General features: G+C 42.4%; 1 pseudogene; it reads right to left on the reverse strand.

Annotated features, from left to right (window-relative positions):
* Positions 1 to 418: 418 nt before the first annotated feature.
* LOC139261956 (protocadherin-10-like) lies at positions 419 to 2,818 on the reverse strand (annotated as a pseudogene).
* Between the last annotated feature and the right edge of the window lie 17,612 nt (positions 2,819 to 20,430).

Here is a 20,430-nt window from a genome sequence, read left to right on the forward strand (position 1 = left end):
CATAATTTTTACTTCAAACTATTGCAGACAACACCAATTTAAATCATCCAAGAAGAATTTATTAACCGGGTGATATTTATTGTAAAAACTGAAATCTTCTCCCCACCTTCAAATCTGAAAATAACTATTTTAATGGAACATCGCTTTTTAAAAGAAAAAAATTAGCTTTGTGAAGGGGAACACTTCTGGTTCTTGGAGCAAAACAGAAATTAAAATTAAAAAATAGCAAAGTATTTATGCCACCGGTAATATAATTTGTTCTACTGAGGACGCTCAAAAGACAGGCATAGAGCCACTAGGCATCACTAATGTTATCTAGACATAACTTGGTGGGTTGTATGCATATAGGAACATTTTAATTGCTGTGCACAATAAATCAATTACTCGCAATATACCTACATTGTAAAATTTACAATTATCATGTTCTCACGCGACTGTCATAAACATTCAAATCTTTGAGAGGCAAGGGTGCTTCGCAAGGCTTTAGGAACAAGAAATCACTTTTGGGTGATTCTGGAGATAAGCAGACAGCGTAGTGATACGTTTCGGAAATGGGAAGTGGCTGACCATCTCCAGTATAATTTAAATATTCATTTGGGGCAACACTCCGGTTGAAAGCATTGTTCGAATTTCTCATCCTGCAGCAACAACTTGAGGAGTTGTAATGATTGACAATACTGTCCTGTTTGCACTTCAGCACAAACAGAAAAATGATAGTTGCAAGAAATATACAGGACATTGAACCAAAATGATGATTACGTAAAGATTCATGTCGGAAAATTGCTCAGGATTTCTGGGTTGGTGACTTCACATGGCGAGTTTTCAGTAACATTGGCCGAGACTGCAAAGAAGATTGTGTCCGTGCTTGAGAAGTTCGGCTGCCCATTGTACTTCACCATGATGACCACTCTTTGTGTGCTGGCGTCTTGGCCTTTAAAACTTCGGATTGTTCTGATTTCTCCAGAGTGAAACCCCACTGTAAACAGACTGGCATCAGTGGCCTCCAAAATTTGAAAAGAAAGCCGAGTGTTCTGGCCAGAGTCGGCGTCAGTTGCGGTTACCTTGGTGAACAATTCCTCTTGATATCGACACTGGCGGAGAATTTCCACTGATGCTGAACTGTTCCACGTTAAAGGTGAAACAATAACCGGAGCATTCTCATTTTGGTCCAAGATGACAACATTCATGATGGCAGTGCTGCTCAGTGGGAGAGATCCTGTATCCTGAGCTTGAACTTTGATCTGCAAATTCTTCAGTTGTTCATAGTCAAAGGATCGCAGCTCGCAAATACTCCCATTCTTCGAGTTAATTGAAATATTAGATGACATAGATACAGCTTGTAACTGAATTTCTAGCATTAAATAAGAAACTTCGCCATTCTGATCCAAATCTGGATCCAAAGCGGTAACAGCAAATATAAATGCACTAGGTGTGTTATTTTCCATCAGAAACAAAATATATGATGACTGTATGAACTTCGGCGCATTGTAATTTACATCAGAAACAGATCCCGATATCATTTGACCTGTTTCAAGAGGAGGTGATCCTGTGTCCCAGCATGAAATAGATATGTTGTAGAGTGGGTTCGTTGCACGATCCAAAATATCAATTGTAACCAAGTTATAGCTGTTGCTCGAAGTCTTCCAAAGCTTAAATGGAATATTCATCTCAATTTTACAATGTACTTGCCCGTTCTCACCAATATCTGGATCCTTTACACTGATTACTGCTATAACGATCCCACGATTCGCATCTTCTGAGATGGTACTGGATACCGACATCACATCTATCTCCGGGATATTATGATTCACATCAATTAGTTTGACCATAATTGTGGCATGTCCTGTCATTGCATATGAACCTTTATTCCCAGCTTCTACATCCAGCTCATGAATATTTTTTCTTCAAAATCCAATACTCCATCAACCCTGATCTCTCCAGATCCAGGATCCAATCTGAACAACTCCCGAGCCCTTTGCGACGTGTGATTGGAGAAAGAATATGACAGCTCAGCATTTGTACGTTCATTGAAATCAGCAGCTTTGATCGTTGTTACTAATGTGCCTTTGGGGGCGTTTTCTTTTACATTAGTCCTATATATTTCATGAGCAAATACAGGTGCGTTATCATTGGCATCCATAAAAGTGATGAGAATCTGAGCAATGCCTGATCTCTAGGGAATACCATCGTCAAAGGCCGTCAGTAAAAGATGATATGTTGACTGTTGTTCGCGGTCCAATGGTTTCTCTATTAATGACCCATCAACTTTGCTCCCATCGCTTCATGTCTGTATTTTGAGGCTGAAGTGTTCGTTTGGACTGATCTGGTAATTGCTGATAGTATTTGTACCTACATCCGCGTCGTGCGCGCTCTCGAGAGGGAACTACGCCCCTGGCCCACCTACCTCAATAATCCGTAAAGCAAATTCATCCTTTGAAAAATTAGGTAACTTAACATTTACATCTAGTATCTCCACTGCAAGGCGATGCATTTCCAGTGGATTATCGAGCGCTATTTGAAAAGAAAGGGAGCACATAGAGCATTGTCGACAAATCTGTTCTCTGTCGATTCTTTCATTAACAAATAAAATCCCATTCTCCATATTTACCTCCATGTATTGTTGCTTCTCATCGGAGACAAGCCGAAACTTGCGAGCCGATAATTCCCGAAAGTTTAGTTTTAAATCCTCGGCGATATTCCACACAAAGGCCGCGTGCTGCATTTCCTCAGGAATCGAATAATGAATCTGTCCCGAAACCAGGTCCGACACACAGAGCAGGAAAACGAAGCTCATCACATTCATCAGTGTATTCATCATTGTTCTGCTGTGCATTTTGTTGTAAAATTTCTAAATTTCTGTCAACCTGTAATAGTAATGATCTCTGCTACCAAACTGCAACTGATCGTGTACCTCTATACTAAAGCTGAAACGAGAAGTATTGAATCAATCAGCTCTCTTTTTTTTGAACACGGCCGCACAGCACTACGCAGGAACAGTCTATCTCTCTCGCTCTCTCTTCGGCGCTGTACTGTGTTTTCCAACCGGAGGAGAGTGTAGATCTCTCACAGCTCTCAGCTCCTTATTGATAGTCAGTGACACAGAATAACTGTAGCAATCCCTCTTAAAGTTGGACTGCATCAAAAATAATTATAATACAGCGATCAAGTAGAATTACAAGCGTGCAACTAAAATCTTCACAGACGGGCAATTACTAATATTAGCTAATTTTTCAATTGTATTGATTTTAAGTCGGTATAATGTATGCATTGGGAATAATGTGGTTCCTCACAGTTACATCCGTGAGTCCAGCATCCGTCAATGTTTATTTGCTCCAGAATCATTTGGCCCATACTCCTACAGTTGCTCGGCACACAGTAAGGCTTGAATAAATTATACAGTGGTCCGAACAAATTAATGGCATTTTGCAGCACTACACAATTTGATAAATGTTTTAAATACATTTTTGCGATGCCGCAGTTTAGGAGTAGTAAAGTTAGTTTGGTTAAGTGATCTCTGTGTTCCTCCAATTCTAGCTTCTTGCACATCCCCCAATTTTAATCGGTTTACCAATGCTAGTCGAACCTGCAGCTGCCTCACACTAAATTCTGTAATTCCCTGCCTTAAACTCTCTGCCTTATTGTCTCTCTCTCCTCTTTTAATATGCTCCGTATAATCTATATTTTTGAACAAGTTTTTTTGTTTGTCTGTTCTGAAACCTTCTTATGCTACTAGGCATCAAATTTGTTTGATAATGCTCCTGTGATGCACCTTGGAACGCTTTAATATGTAAAAAAAGGGCGCTACATAAATGCAAGTTCCTGTTGTTATTGTTGAAGGGTATTATATTATTTTGCCATTGATATTTCTTAGCAATATAGAATTTATATTACAATCTGATCAGCTGCTGCAAAAAGTAATATTGTTTTCATTTGATGGAGCAAGTAATATTGGGAGATTAATCTTGTTCCATGGGCAGACCAATGTACTTCCTGTCAGATAATCACATGTACGGCATCTTCAGTTATCTTCAGACATTGTTTACCGGCACCATGCTAATGATCTATAAAGCAGTAGTGATACCCGCCCTGCTATATGCTTCAGAGAAATGAACAGTGTTTAGTAGGCATATAAACGCACTGGAGAAATATCATCAACGCTTCCTCCGCAAAATCCTGCAAAACCATTGGCAGGATAAGTGCACCAACATCAGTGTTATCTCTCAGGCCAACATACCTAGCATAGAAGCACTGACCATGCACAATGAACTCCGATGGATGGGACACATTGTCCGCACGCCAAATGTTAGACTCCTCAATCAAACACTGTAATCCGAGCACCATCATAGCAAGCAAGTCCCAGGAGTGCTGAGAAAACATTTGAAGTAAACCTTCGAAGCTCCTTGAAAAATTGTAACATCCCGACCGACTCTTTGGAATCCCTGGCCCAAGACAGCTCAAAGTGAAGTAGAAGCCTTCGAAAAGGCTCTGAACATGTGGAGTCTCTTCGTTGGGATCACACAGAAGCCAAGTACAAACAGTGAAAGCAGCATACGGCGAAGTAAGAACCCCACCCGTCGGTCCCTTAAAACAACAGCTGCACCACCTGTGACAGACTCTCTAGATGAAGTGCAACGAAGGTTCACCAACCTGATTCGTGGGATGGGTGTATTGTCCTATCAGGAAAGATTGAGGACTCTGGGCCAATATTCTCGAGAGTTTAGAAGAATGAATGGTAATCTGATTGGAACATACACAATTGTTCAAGGGCTTGAAATGGTCAAGATTATGAAGCTGTTTCCCCTGGCTGTGGATTCTAAAATTGGAGTCAGAATCTTAGAATAAGTGACTGAGATGAGGAGAAATTTCTGCACTCAGAGGTTGCTGAACCTTTGGAATGTTCTACCCAAGGGGGCTGTGGAGACTCAGTCTATGAGTAAAGACACAGATGTATTGATTTTTGGATATTAATGGGATCAAGTGATATGGAGATAGAGCAAGAAAGTGGATTTGAGGTAGAAAACCAGCCTTTATCTTATTGAATGGCGGAGGAGGCTTGAGTCTGATGTCTGGAAAAGTCCTGGCGGGTTGCAAAGAATGCAAATGTGACAACCCTATTTAAAAAAGGAGTGGGACAGAAAGTAATAAACTATACACCAGTTATATACACGAAAATCTGTCATTGGGAAATTGATTGTGTCCATTATTCATCATCATCATAGGCAGTCCCTCGGAATCGAGGAAGACTTGCTTCCAATCTGAAGTGAGTTCTTTGGTGGCTGAATAGTCCATTACGAGAGCCACAGACTCTGTCACAGATGGGACAGATAGTCGTTGAGGGAAGGGGTGGGTGGGACTGGTTTGTCACATGCTATTTCCGCTGCCTGCGCTTGATTTCTGCATACTCCTGGCGTTGAGACTCGAGGTGCTCAGCGCCCCCTTGGATGCACTTCCTCCACTTAGGGTAGTCTTGGGCTAGCGACTTCCAGGTCTCAGTGGGGATGTTGCGCTTTATCAGAGAGGCTTTGTGGGTCTCCTTGTAGCGTTTCTGCTTCCCACCTTTGGCATGTTTGCCGTGAAAGAGCTTCGAGTAGAGCACTTGCTTTGGCAGTCTCTTGTCTGGTATGCGAACTAGCAGTAGCAGGTCATTTGGAAAATAATAATGCAGCCAAACAGTCAACATGGTTTTGTGCAAGTGAAATCATGTTTGACAAATTTGCTGGACTAATTTTATGATGTAATGAGCAGGGTGGATAAGGGGGAGCCAGTGGATGTGGTGTACTTGGATTTCCAGAAGACATTCGATCAGGTGCCACATAAATGGTTTGTACACAAGGTAAGAGATCACGGGTTTGGCAGTACTATATTAGAATGGATAGAGGATTGGGTCACTAACAGAAAACAGAGAGTCGGGATCAATGGGTTATGTTCCAGTTAGCCAACAGTAACTAATTGATGCTGGGACCTCAACGATTTGCAATCTATATTAATGACTTGGATGAAGGGACCGAGTGTAATGTGAGCCAAGCTTGCTGGTGATAAAAAGATGGGTGGGAAAGCATGTTGCGAGGTGGACACAAATAATCTGCAAAGGGATATAGACAGGCTATGTGAGTGGGAAACCATTTGGCAAATGGAGTATAATGTGGGAAAGTGTGAGGTTATCCACTTTGGCAGGAAAAATAAAAAAGCTAATTATTTTATAAATTGAGAGAGATTACAAAATGCTGCAGTACAGAGTGGCCTGGGGGTCCTTATGCATGAAACACGAACAGTTAGAATGCAGAAACAGCAAGTAATCAGGAAGGCAAATGGAATGCTGGCCATTATTGCAATGGAGGCTGTGTATAAAAGCAGATAAGTCTTGCTAAAACATTTCAGGGTATTGGTGAGACCACACCTGGAGAACTGCGTACAGTTTTGGTCTCCTTATTTAAGGAGGGATATAATTGTATTCGAGGTAGTTCAGAAAATGTTCACTAGTTTGATTCTTGAGATGAAGGGTCTGACTTATGAAGAAAGTTTGAGCAGGTAGGGCCTATAAACATTGGTGTTTAGAAGAATGAGAGGTGATCATATTGAAGCATATAAGATACTGAGGGGTCTCGTCAAGGTTGATGCAGAGAGAATGTTTCCACTCCTGCGGGAATCTATAACTAGGGGGCATAGACTAAGAATAAGAGGTCACCCTCTTCGAACTGAAATGATGAGGAATGTCTTTTCTCAGATGGTCGCACATATGTGCAATTCTCTGCCCCAGAGAGCCATGGAGACTGCTACACTGAATATATTTAAGGTGGAGATGGAAAGATTTTTGAACGATCAGCAACTAAAGGGTTATGTGGAGCGGACAAAGATGTGGAGCTGATCCCAAGACCAGATCAGTTTTTTTCTTATTAAATCGCGGAGCAGGCTCGTGTGGCCAAATGGCCTACTCCTGCCCCTATTAATTATGTTCTTTTCAACGTCCGAATACAAACATATAAACATAGAAACTAGATGCAGGATTAGGCCACCATTCAATATGATCATGGCTGATCATGCAACTTCAGTACCCCATTCCTGCTTTCTCTCCATACCCCTTGATCCCTTTAGACGTAAAGCCAACATCTAACTCCCTTTTGAATATGTCAATGAACTGGACTCAACAACTTTCTGTGGTAGAAAATTCCACAGGTTCACAATTCTCTGACTGAAGAAGTTTCTCCTCCTCGCGGACCTAAATGACTTATCCCTTATCCTTAGCTGGTAACCGCTGGTTCTGGACTTCCGTAAAATTGGGAACATTCTTCCTCCATCTAACCTGTCCAATCCCATCAGCATTTTACATGTTTCTATGAGATCCTTTCTCATTCTTCTAAATTCCAGTGAATATAAGTCTGGTCGATCCAGTCTTTGTTCACTTGTTAGTCCTGCCATCCCGGGAATCAGTCTGGTGAACCTTGGCTGGACTCCCTCAATAGCAAGAATGCCCTTCCTCAGATTTGGAAAGCAAACTGTACACAATATTCAAGGTGTGGCCTCACTAAAGCCCTGTACAAATACAGGATGACCTCCCTGCTCCTATACACAAATCCTTTCGCTATGAAGGCCATCTTGCTATTTGCCTTCTTCACCGCCTGCTGTACCTGCATGCCAACTTTCAATGACTGATCTACCATGACACCCAGGTCCCCTTTTCCAAATCTGTCACCATTCAGATAATATTCTGCCTTCCTATTTTTGCCACTAAAGCGGATAACCTCACATTTATCTACATTATACTGCATCTACCATGCATTTGCCTACTGACCTTAACCTGTCCAAGTCACTCTGCAGCCTCTTAGCATCCACCTCACCGCTGACGCTGTTACCCAGCTTAGTGTCATCTGCAAACGTGGATATATTACATTCAATTCCTTCATCGAAACCATTAATGTATATTGTAAGTAGCTAGGGTCCCAGCACTTAACCTTGCAGTACCCCACTAGTTACTGGCTGCCATTCTGAAAAGGACCCATTTAATCCTACTCTTTGCTACTTGTCTGCCAACCAGTTCTCTATCCACGTCAATACATTGCCACCAATACCATGTGCCTTAATTTTGCACACTAATCTCTTGTGTGGGACCTTGTCAAAAGTCTTTTGAAAGTCCAAATACACCACAGGCACTGGTTCTCCCTTGTCTGCTCTATTAGCTACATCCTCAAAAAATTCTAGAAAATTTGTCAAGCATGATTTCCCTTTCATAAATCCATGCTGCCTTGGACCGATCATGTCACTTCTTTACAAATGCGGTGCTATTATATATTTAATAATTGATTCCAACATTTTCTCCAATACCGATGTCAGATTAACCGATCTATAATTCCCTGTTTTCTCTCTCCCTCACCTTCTAAAAAATGGGGTTACATTAGCTACCCTCCAATCCATAGGAACTGATCCAGAGTCTATATAATGTTGAAAAATGACCATCAATACATCCACAATTTCTAAGTCCACTTCCTTAAGTACTCTGGGATGCAGACTATCAGGCCCTGGGGATTTATCGGCCTTCAATGCCATCAATTTCCCTAACACAATTTCCTGACTAATAAGGATTTCCTTCAGATCCTCCTTCTCTCTAGATCCTCGGACCCCTAGTATTTCAGGAAGGTTATTTGTGTCTTCCTTAGTGAAGACAGAACAAAAGTATTTATTCAATTGGTCTGCCATTTCTTATTCCCCATTAGAAATTCACCTGAAAAGGATCTACATTTGTCTTCACTAAACTTTTTCTCTTCACCTATCTATAGAAGCTTTTGCAGTCAGTTTTTATGTTCCCTGCAAGCTTACTCTCATACTCATTTTTCCCTCTCCTAATTAAAACCTTTGTACTCCTCTGCTGAATTCTAAATTACTCCCAGTCCTTAGGTTTGCTACTTGTTCGGGCCAATTTATATGCCTCTTCCTTGGATTTAACACAATCCCTATTTTCCCTGTTAGCCACAGTTAAGCCACCTCCCCTGTTTTATTTTTATGCCAGACAGGCATGTACAATTGTTGAAGTTCATCCATGTGATATTTAAATGTATGCCACTGCCTCTCCACCATCAACACTGTAAGTATCATTCACTAGTCTATCCTAGTCAATTCACGTCTCATACCATCGAAGTTACTTTTCTTAAGTTCAGGACTCTAGTCTCTGAATTAACTGTGTCACTATCCAAATTAATGACGAATTCTACCATATTATGGTAACTCTTCACCAAGGGGCCTCGCACAACAATATTGCTAATTAACCCTCTCTCATTACACAACACTCAGTCTAGAATTGCCAGCTCTCTAGTTGGTTCATCGATATATTGGTCTAGAAAACCATCCCTTATACACGCCAGGAATTCCTCCTCCACCGTATTGCTACCAGTTTGATTAGCCCAATCTATATGTAGATTAAAGTCACCCATGATAACTGCTGCACCTTTATTGCACGCATCGCTAATTTCCTGTTTTGTGCCATCCCCAACCTCACTACTAATGTTTGGTGGTCAGTGCACAATTCCCACTAGCGTTTTCTGCCCTTTGGTGTTCCACAGCTTTATCCATACAGATGCCACATCATCCAAGCTAATGTCCTTCCTTACTATTGCGTTAATCTCCTCTTTAACTAGCTATGCTTACTCCTATTCCTATTTGTTATGTCTTATGTTAGGTTCATTAGTGATCTTTAGCATTCAATTAGGAATGACAATCGCAGAAAAGGAGACTCAAGAAATATGGCTAAGCTGTTCCACCAAGCGAAATGTCGTTGTTGAGCATCATCATCATGATTGTTCTTGTGTTTCCTGACCGACTTTGCAAAGGTTAGTTTTGGCTGGCCAGTTGTTGACTAGTATTGTCATAACCACACTTTGTTTCGGCAGAGTGACAAGCACAAGGCTTCATGGCAACACCCTCGTTCCAAGCACTGGTATCTGCTAGACGACATCATCGTCTGAGCGAGGGACTGCAAGGACATCCTTATCACCAACGCCATGACAGAAGCTCATGACTGCTGGGCAGATCACAGCCGAATTCACTCGGTTATCTCCATCAAAGTTGCCTCGAAATGCCGGTAGCACTGCCGCACTGCCGCATAAAAATCAACGCTTAAGCACACAAAGACGCTGCACATAAACCTATATTCAGCCAGCTCTTCACAGCCAGTCTGTTGACTCCCAATGAACCGAAGCCGTGGAGTGCCCATTTTGCCTGGTCAAATCCACCATAATCAGCAGTTGTGAAGAGAATCTTAGTTACTCTACCAGAAAACATCAGGACTGGTTTGCTGAGAATGACCTGGAGATCCAGGAGCTAATAAATCGTAAACACGAAGCATTCTTGAATTGGAAACAGCATCATAACTCGAGGAATCGAAAACAGATCGACAGACAACTGAAGGCCGAGGTCCAACAAAAAACTTGTGATGTAAAGAACAGATGGTGGGTGGACAGAGCGCAGGAGGTCGAGTAGCTCGTGGACAATCATGACGTGCATGGATTTTTTTAGCGCAGTCGAGACCGGCTACTGCCGAAGCACTCATGTACTATCGCACTGAGGGCTAAGAACAGAGAGGTACTCATCAGCGACAGAGAGGCAGTCAATGCTACCAGTTTGATAAGCCCAATCTATATGTAGATTAAAGTCACCTATGATAACTGCTGCACCTTTATTGCACGCATCGCTAATTTCCTGTTTTGTGCCATCCCCAACCTCACTAATAATGTTTGGTTGTCTGTGCACAATTCCCACTCGCATTTTTGAAGATCACCTTAACCAAGACTCTACATCTGATATGAGTGTCCTTGACTCCATCACACAGCTTGCTAGCCACCACCATCTTTGCATAACACCAGCCCGGCATGAGGTCGAAAAGGCCATCCAGCAGCTGAAAAACAACAAGGCGTCAAGAGCAGATGGAATCGCTGCTGAAATACTAAAGCATGATGGAGAAGTATTTTTGGACTGACTCCATGACCTCATCACTCTTATCTGGAAGGGGAGCATGCCAGTGGATCTCAGAGACGATATTATCGTAAACATTTTCAGGAAAGGATACAAGACCGAATACAGCATTACAGAGGAGTCTCCCTGCTGTGGGTCACAGGGAAATGTCTCACAAGAGCCCTAATCAGCCGCCTTCTCCCAGTGGTTGAAGAACTCCTCCAGGAGTCACAACTTGGAGGCAAAGAGACAAGATTTTTACCTCGTATTAAATCCAAGTAAAATGTAGCAAGCAGCACCAACCTCTGTGCATGATCTTCTTTGACCTCACAAATGCCTTTGAATCTTTCAACCGAGAGAGATTATGGATTCTCCTCCTAAAATTCGATTGTCCGCAATAATTTTTCACCATCCTCTTCCTGCTTCACGCTGACATGCCAGCCATGATCTTTAACAACGGATCCACCAGAGACCCAATACAAGTGCAGACTGAGTTCAAGCCTGTCTGTGTCATTGCACCAAAACACTTCTCTATCTTTCCTGCTGCAATGCTCCAACAACCTCCTGCTGGAGTGGAGCTAATCTACAGGACGAAGTTGAAATTGTTAGACCTCCGTCGCCTCCAGTCGAGTACTAAGGTTGTCCCAACCTCTATCATTGAATTATAGTATGCAGACGACACTTGCATTTGCGTGCACTCAGAGGCCAAACTCCAAAACATCGTTGATACCTTCACTGAATCATATGAGATCCTCAGCCTTACATTAAACATCCATAAGAAAAAGGTTCTCTACCAATGTGGCTGCACCTAACAGTACTGCCCCCTGATCATCAATATCCACGACGAGACCTTGGAGAGTGTCAACCACTTTTCATACCTTAGGAGTTTCCTCTTATTGAGGCAAAACATCGATGTCGAAACCCTACACCGTCTTCCGTGTGCCAGTGCAGCCTTCTTTCGCCTGAGGAAAAGAAGAATTGAAGGTCAAGATTTCAAACGCTGCACCAAGCTCATGGTCTACAGAGTAGCACTGATTCCAGCATCCCTTTATGCTTCAATGACATGGACAATATGCAGTAGGAACCTCAAAGCATAGGAGAAGTAACACCAATGCTGTCTCCACAAAATCCGGCAAATCCATTGTCAGGATAGGCATACCGATGTCAGTGGTCTCTCTCACGCCAAAATTCCCAGCATCGAGGCATTGACCATGCTCAATCGTAGTTGTCATGTCTTATATAAGACTTCTGAAACAGGCATGCTACTCCGAGCTCCGTCACGGCAAACGAGCCCCAGGGCTGCAGAGAAAATGCTTCAAGGACAACCTCAAGGCCTCCTTTAAAAAATGTAACATTGCCACCAACTCTTGGGAATCCCTAGCCCATGACCGCTCAAAGTGGAGAAGGAGCCTTCTGGAAGGTGCAGAACACTTTGAGTCCCTTCATCGGGAGCACGTGGAAGTCAGGTAAAAACAGTGGAAGGAGTGTACGACAAACCAAGCAATCCACCCACCCATTCCTTCAACCAGCTCCTGCTGCATCTGACAGAGACAATAGATCCCACATTCGACTCAACAGCCACCTTAGAAATCATGTCAGTGTGGATGCATATCATCCTCAACTCCAAGGGACTGCCTAAGAAGAAGGAGTATTTATCACATGTTATGCATATAGATTTTATGACATTAATCCATGTGGCCCTGTGGCAGCGAAATGATTTGCTGTCATACTGAGGAGCTGGGAGTGCAGCTGATACATGCAGCTTTTGTTTGATCTTCAAAGCATTGCCATGCAGAGTGGGTGTACGTTGAAGTAGAAATCCTCAAATTCAGTTCATATTCTTTATGTGTTCCTGTACTTCCTGATAGAGCACTCCATTGACAGTAAGCACCCATCGCAGAGCAGTGAATTCCATAATATTCTATAAATCCATGGGATCCATAGATAATATGGGTGGAATATATTTTTGAACAATGGATGGTTGAGAGGCGTTATGCTCCTGCAGCTGATGGTTAATCTGTAGCTGTTAACTGCTTCTGACATCATTTCCATGATCAGCAGGATGTATTAACCTGTGTGCAATTGTAATAAGCAATCGTGGTCAAACAGTGGATAGCAGTTGTGGTTTCTATAGCTTTGCCGTGGACAATCATGTCACTTCCAATCTCGGATTGACAATTTCATGATGATGACAGTGTAGATTTGACAATATTTATTAAGCTCAACTTTGAAAACGTGTATTCGTTTATATGTTTAATCTTCTGGACATCTGTGTATCCAAATGATTGTAATTAGGAACACAGACAAAGAAAACAAATGAATGGAAATCGTTTCTATGATTGAGAAATCTACTGTTCGGATTAAGTTTCCACTAGCATTTCTGCTACACTTGGCCTGTTGTGCAGGGAATCATGCACATTCTTGAAGTTTTCAATGTTAGATGGTTTATGAGCAGATGAGCATGAATACAAATTGGGAATAGCAGGACGCTACTGAATTTTGCTGCACTTCTATTGTTCATCTTTGCACTTGCAGATGTTTATCTTGCTGGCATATCTGCTAACACAGAAATATTAAGTATTCGTACATTTACTCTGTCACAATTCTTTTCTCGTTTTACTTGTGAAGTGGATGCATTTGAGATGGAAAAACAATACACATTAAGAAATTGTTTTATGATAACCTTTATTAATGCCTGATAAATTAATCGCAGCATTAATCACAATGTATAAGCCATGCACCGCTAGTTAATATATGTTCAGTGGCAAATCAACAATGAAATAATCCATTGAGAAGAAATCATTGTTGTATCAATGAAGAGTTACATGTTGTTAATGATTTTCATGAGACTGTCGATAAATAATATATTTACATTATCATAAAGAGTTACATGCATAACATCCATGAAAATGTCATGAGCTGCAACTTGGAATTGCATTTATCCTGTGTACAAATTCGAAACAGGTAAGAATTCCTGTGCACGCGATGTGAAGCAAAACTAAATCCTACAATTCAAAAAGGAGATCATACAAGTTTAGCTAAATATAGTCCAGTTAGTTTAGCGTCAGTGGTAGGGAAGGTATTGAGTTGTTTACTAAAAAGAGAGATTACAAATCATCTAGAGATAGAGAATACAATAAGAAAATCTTCACGATGGATTTATAAAATGGAAAGATATATTTTATCAATAATACTGATTGACATGAATAAATTAGATAAATAGTAGATAAGGGCTTTGCAAGGATGTGGTATATGTGGATTTTAAGAGGGCTTTGATAAACTGTCACATAAGAGTCTGATGACAAATGTTGAGTCAGGGCCAGGTAGCATAATGGATTCAAAGATTATTCCAAACAACGAGAACATAGGTTTGGGGTCAAGTAAAGTTGCTTGGACTGTCAGAAAGGGGAAATTATTGTTCTATGCAGAACCGTGTTGGTCCAACTATTGTTTGCCGTAGACGCACATGAATTGGACTCAGAAATTTGAGGCATGTTGCTGACAGATGCAAATTATACCAAAATGTCAAGGATAGTTAATAATGTATAGGACTTTATCAAAAGACAGGACGCCATAAAAAGGCTTGGAGAGAGGACAGACGAATGGCAAAAAAAAATCAATTTTGTGAAGCTTTACCTTGCACATTTAGGTAGGAGAAATAAACGCACCACTTATTGCTAAAATGGAAGAAAATACATGGGGTATCGGAGAAAGGAGAGCTGGAATACAGATTCATAAAGTATGAAAGCTAACAGTTCAGGTTGACAATGACGATTACAACCAATGCATGTACTCATGTTAGTTTCCATAGGAACAGAATGCAAAAGCAGAGATTTGTTCATAGTTTCATAAAGTACCTTGGGCAGACCATTTTTTGAGAATGAGTGCAGTTTTGGCTTCTAAACTACAAAAAGTATGTTGACACAGTGTGGAAAGTTCAGCAAAGAATGCCAGTAGGATTGAGCGGATGATACTCTCAGCAAAGATATAGCAGATTGAGGCTTCTTTTTTCTGGAAAAGTGAAGACTAAGGGGAGAACTGATACACTTCCTTATAAATCTGAATGGATCTGATAATGTGGATTCAGAAAAACTGATTCCACTTGTGGGTGAGTAAAAATAGGGAGTCATAAATATAAGCTTACAATTAACATAGAAAATAAATAATTTACGGGGAATTTCTTAACGCATAGCGTGTCCAGAACTTGGAACTCTCTTCCACATGGAGTGGTTGACGCAGATAACATTGATGCATTTAAGTGTAGGTCAGTCATACATGCATGAGAAAGGAATATGAACTATACGAAGCAGGTAACTAGAAGGGGCAGAAGAGCTGAGTTGACTATAAGCAAAGGGTCAGTTTCTTTGTTGTAACAACATTAAAACAGATTATCTGGTCATTGTCACATTAGTGTTTGTGGGAGCACTTTGTGTGCAACTTGGCATGTGTGTTTCTTACATTACAACATTGATGCCATTCAAAAATATTGTAAAGACTGTAATGTAAAGTGCGTTGTGACATCCTGAGTTAGTGAGTGGAGCTACATCAATGCATGTCTTCCTTTAGTTTCTACATAATTCTATGCTAATTCCTAACATAAATGCCCGTGACACATTTTTTGTTGAAATCCTCGGAGACTACTTCGTACATCCAGGTCATTGTAGGAACTTATATGGACATAATTTATTTCTTTGGCTAATGGGGACTCTATCCGTGCCCTTTCAATAATTAGATTTTTTTTTAAACTAAGGTAGATTTCTTAGAATCGGTTTCGGAAAATGTTATGTAGGCAACACCTTTTAACCAGCATTCTACCGCCACCAGAGGGCGCATCTGCTGGAATCCCAAGGGATCCCAGAATCCCTTGGGAGCACTGCATATAAGCAGGTCTCCCATGCTGTGCTAGGGCTCTGGAGTCAGAATAAAGTGACTAAGGTCACACTTATTCAAGTCTACCATACTCAGTCGCATTGCTTTATTTGAGACATAACAACTGTCGACGAGTAATATATAAGGAACCATCACACGAAAATGCAGAGAACTGTTGGTATTCTGGAGACATTCTCAGAAGGTGATGAATTGGAAGCCTTTGAGGAGAGACTTGACCAATACTTTGTGGCCAATGAGCTGGAAACAAATGAGTACACTGCCAAACGAAGGGTGACCCTCCTCACCATCTGCGGTCAACAATCTTCGGCCACATGAAGAATCCTCTTGCTCTGGTGAAACCAACAACCAAATCGTATGAAGAACTGTGTACGCTGGTCCGGGAGCACATAAATCCGAAGGACAGCGTTCTGATGGTAAGGTAGCGATTTTATACATGTCAACGGTCTGAAGGCCAGGAAGTGGCGAGCTACATCACCAAAATAAGGCGCCTTGCAGGACATTGCAAATTCGGTGGATTCCTGGAGCAAATGCTAAGAGAACTTTTTGTGCTTGGCATTGGCCAAGCAGTTATCCTTCGCAAAGTATTGACATTTGAAACACCGATCCTTAGCAAGGCCATAACGATAGCCCAGGCATTTATGTCCACCAGCGATAACAGCAAACAAATTTCACAGCATAACGATGTATCGGCAAGTACTGTACACAAAGTAACGTCGTTTTCAGGCAGGAATGCATATGGCAGAAAGTACACACCTGCAGCTGCACGACCTCAGATGACTTAGAGTCCGCCATTAAGTATGAATGCGAGGCAATTAACAACTTGTTGGCACTGCGGAGGTGATCAGCGAGCACATCAATGCTGCTTCAAACACTATGCGTGCAAAGGCTGTAGAACAATGGGACACCTGCAGCGAACGTACAGAGGAGCTGCAAACCCTACAAACCAGCACGTTGCAGAGGAAGACCGATCAATGGCAGACCAAACTGAACTAGAGACACAAACCGAGGAGGCAGAAGTGTATGGCATACAAACATTCAGCACGAAAGGTCCACCGATCATGTTAAAAGTTGAACTGAATGGAATTCCAGTATTCATGGAATTGCACATGGGTGTGAGTCAGTTTATCATGAGCAAACACTCCTTTGAGAGGCTGTGGTGAAAAAAGGTACAAAGGCCTTGTTGCAACACAAAGCCTTATTCATACCAAGCTGAGAATTTTCACAATAGAGCTGATCCCTGTAATTGTTAATGCAGCAGTAAAAGTCTCCTTTGATGCAGGGCTGCAAGAACTACCAATATGGATTGCACCAGGAGATGGGCCCACAATGTTCGGCAGAAGCTGGCTGGAAAAAATCCATTCGAACTGTAACGACATCCGAGAGCTTTCGTCCATTGACAATGTCTCATGTGCCCAGGGTTTGAGCAAGTTCCGTCATTGTTTGAGCCAGGCATCGGAAAGTTTTCTGGGGCAAAGGTGCAGATTCTTTTGGTTCCCGGTATACGACCCACCCACCGCAAGGCAATTGTGGTGCCATATATGATGCGATAGAATGTGGAGATTGTGCTGGACAGGCTGCAAAGACAGGGCATCATCGCTGCAGTTGAATTCAATATGTGGGCCAGTCTGATTGTTCCGGTTCTCAATGGCAATGGCACGGTCAGAATTTGTGGGAACTATGAAGCAACGATTAACCATTTATACCTGCAGGACTAGTACACGCTACGCAAGACAGATGACCTATTTGAGACGCTGGTAGTAGGGAAAACGTTCAGCAAGTTGGACCTAACATCTGTCTAAATGACACAGGAGCTGGCAGAATCTTCAAAAGGTCTCACCTGCATCAACACGCACAAAGATCTGTTCATCTACAATAGATGCCCGTTTGGGATTCGATCGGCCACAGCTATTTCTCAAAGGAACATGAAGAGTCTGCTAAAGTCGGTTCCGCGCATGGTTTTCCAGGACAAAATGTTGATCACACTTTGGGACACCATCGAACACTTGCAGGACGTGGAAGAGGTTCAAAGTTGGCTAGGTCGTGTGGGACTCTGGTTGAAACGCTCGAAGTGTGTTTTCCAGGGGCCAGAGGTCGAGTTCTTAGGGATAAGAATTGCGGCAGATGGTATCAAACCCACTGACGCCAAGATGGAGGCCATGAAGAACATGCCAAGTCCAGAGAACCTGATGGAGCTGCGGTGGTTCCTGGGACTCCTCAACTATTTTGGCAATTTCCTACCCGGGTTAAGCAGCTTGCTAGAACATCTACATGTGTTGCTATGCAAAGGAGATGACTGTGTATGGGGGAAATCACAAGAGACTGATTTTTAGAAAGACAGAAATCTGTTATGTTCCAACAAACTGCTTGTTCTGTATGACCAATGTAAATGTTTAGTGTTAGCTTGCAATGCGTCTTCGTACGGGGTCGGGTGTGTGTTACAACAAGGAAATGAATCTGGACCATTGCAACCTATCGATTATACATCCAGGAGTTAGGCCCAGGCCGAAAGGGAGGACAGCATGATTGAAAAAGAAGCTCTGGCATGCATTTATGTGGTGAGAAAAATGCACCAGTATCAGTTTGGACTTAAGTTCAAGTTAGAAACTGAACATAAGCTGCTCATATCGCTATTCTCAGAAAGCAAAAATATTAATACCAATGTCTTTGCTCGCATCCTAAGATAGGCGCTCATGCTGTCTGCATATAACTATATAATTCGCCACAGGCCACGCAGAAATAACTGCACTGATGCTCTCAGCCGGCTACCATTGCCCATCACCGGGGTGGAAATGGCACAGCCTGCAGACTTGCTCTTGGTGATGGATGCATTTGAACACAAAAAGTCATCTATTATGGCCCGCCAGATCAGGACCTGGACCAGCCAGGATCCTTTACTGCCCCTGGTAAAAAAACCGTGTCTTCCATGGGAGCTGGTCCAGCGTTCCAGCGGAGCTGTATGAAAAGATCAAATCATTCAAGCGGCGCAAAGACGAAATGTACATACAGCCGGACTGTCTATGGTGGGGTAATCATATGATTTTGCCAAAGAAAGGCAGGGAAACATTCATCGGTGACCTGCACAGCACCCACCCAGGCATAGTAATGATGAAAGCTATAAGCAGATCCCATGTGTGGTGGCCCAGCATCGACTCAGATTTGGAGTCTTGCATGCGCCAATGCAACACTTGCTCTCAACTGAGCAATACTCCCATGGAGGCATCACTAAGTTTGTGTTCATGGCACTCCGAACCGCTGTCTAGGATCCACGTTGACTTCGCTGGACCATTTCTAGGCAATATTTATTTGGTTGTTGTGGATGCTTATTCAAACTGGATTGAGTATATAATAATGTCTGTAAGCACCTCCACTGCCACGATCGACAGCCTACGAGCCATGTTTGCCAAGTGTGCAAAGTTAAAGCACAATGTGCAAAGTTAAAGCACATGGGATTGGGGGTAGTGTGCTGACATGGATTGAGAACTGGTTGTCAGACAAGAAGCAAAGAGTAGGAGTAAATGGGTACTTTTCAGAATGGCAGGCAGTGACTAGTGGGGTACCGCAAGGTTCTGTGCTGGGGCCCCAGCTCTTTACACTATACATTAATGATTTCGACGAGGGGATTAAATGTTGTATCTCCAAATTTGCGGATGCCACTAAGTTGGGTGGCAGTGTGAGCTGCGAGGAGGATGCTATGAGGCTGCAGAGCGACTTGGATAGGTTAGGTAAGTGGGCAAATGCATGGCAGATGAAGTATAATGTGGATAAATGTGAGCTTATCCACTTTGGTGGTAAAAACAGAAAGACAGACTATTATCTGAATGCTGACAGATTAGGAAAAGGGGAGGTGCAACGGTGTCATCGTACATCAGTCATTGAAGGTTGGCATGCAGGTACAGCAGGCGGTTAAGAAAGCAAATGGCATGTTGGCCTTCGTAACGAGGGGATTTGAGTACAGGGGCAGGGAGGTGTTGCTACAGTTGTACAGGGCCTTGGTGAGGCCACACCTGGAGTATTGTGTACAGTTTTCGTCTCCTAACCTGAGGAAGGACATTCTTGCTATTGAGGGAGTGCAGAGAAGGTTTACCAGACTGATTCCCGGGATGGCGAGACTGACCTATCAAGAAAGACTGGATCAACTGAGCTTGTATTCACTGGAGTTCAGAACAATGACAGGGGACCTCATAGAAACGTTTAAACCTGATGGGTTTAGACAGGTTAGATGCAGGAAGAATGTTTCCAATGTTGGGGAAATCCAGAACCAGGGGTCACAGTCTAAGGTAAGGGGTAAGCCATTTCGGACCGAGATGAGGAGATACTTCTTCACCCAGAGAGTGGTGAACCTGTGGAATTCTCTACCACAGAAAGTTGTTGAGGCCAATTCACTAAATATATTCAAAAAGGAGTTATATGAAGTCCTTAATACTAGGGGGATCCAGGGGTATGGCGAGAAAGCAGGAATGGGGTACTGAATTTGCATGTTCAGCCATGAACTCATTGAATGGCGGTGCAGGCTAGAAGGACCGAATGGCCTACTTCTGCACCTATTTTCTATGTTTCTATGTTTCTATGCCACGCACGGTCTGCCTGATGTCCTTGTCAGTG

The sequence above is a fragment of the Pristiophorus japonicus genome, chromosome 4 (genome assembly GCF_044704955.1).
Source record: "Pristiophorus japonicus isolate sPriJap1 chromosome 4, sPriJap1.hap1, whole genome shotgun sequence".
NCBI classification, from domain to species: Eukaryota; Metazoa; Chordata; class Chondrichthyes; family Pristiophoridae; genus Pristiophorus; species Pristiophorus japonicus.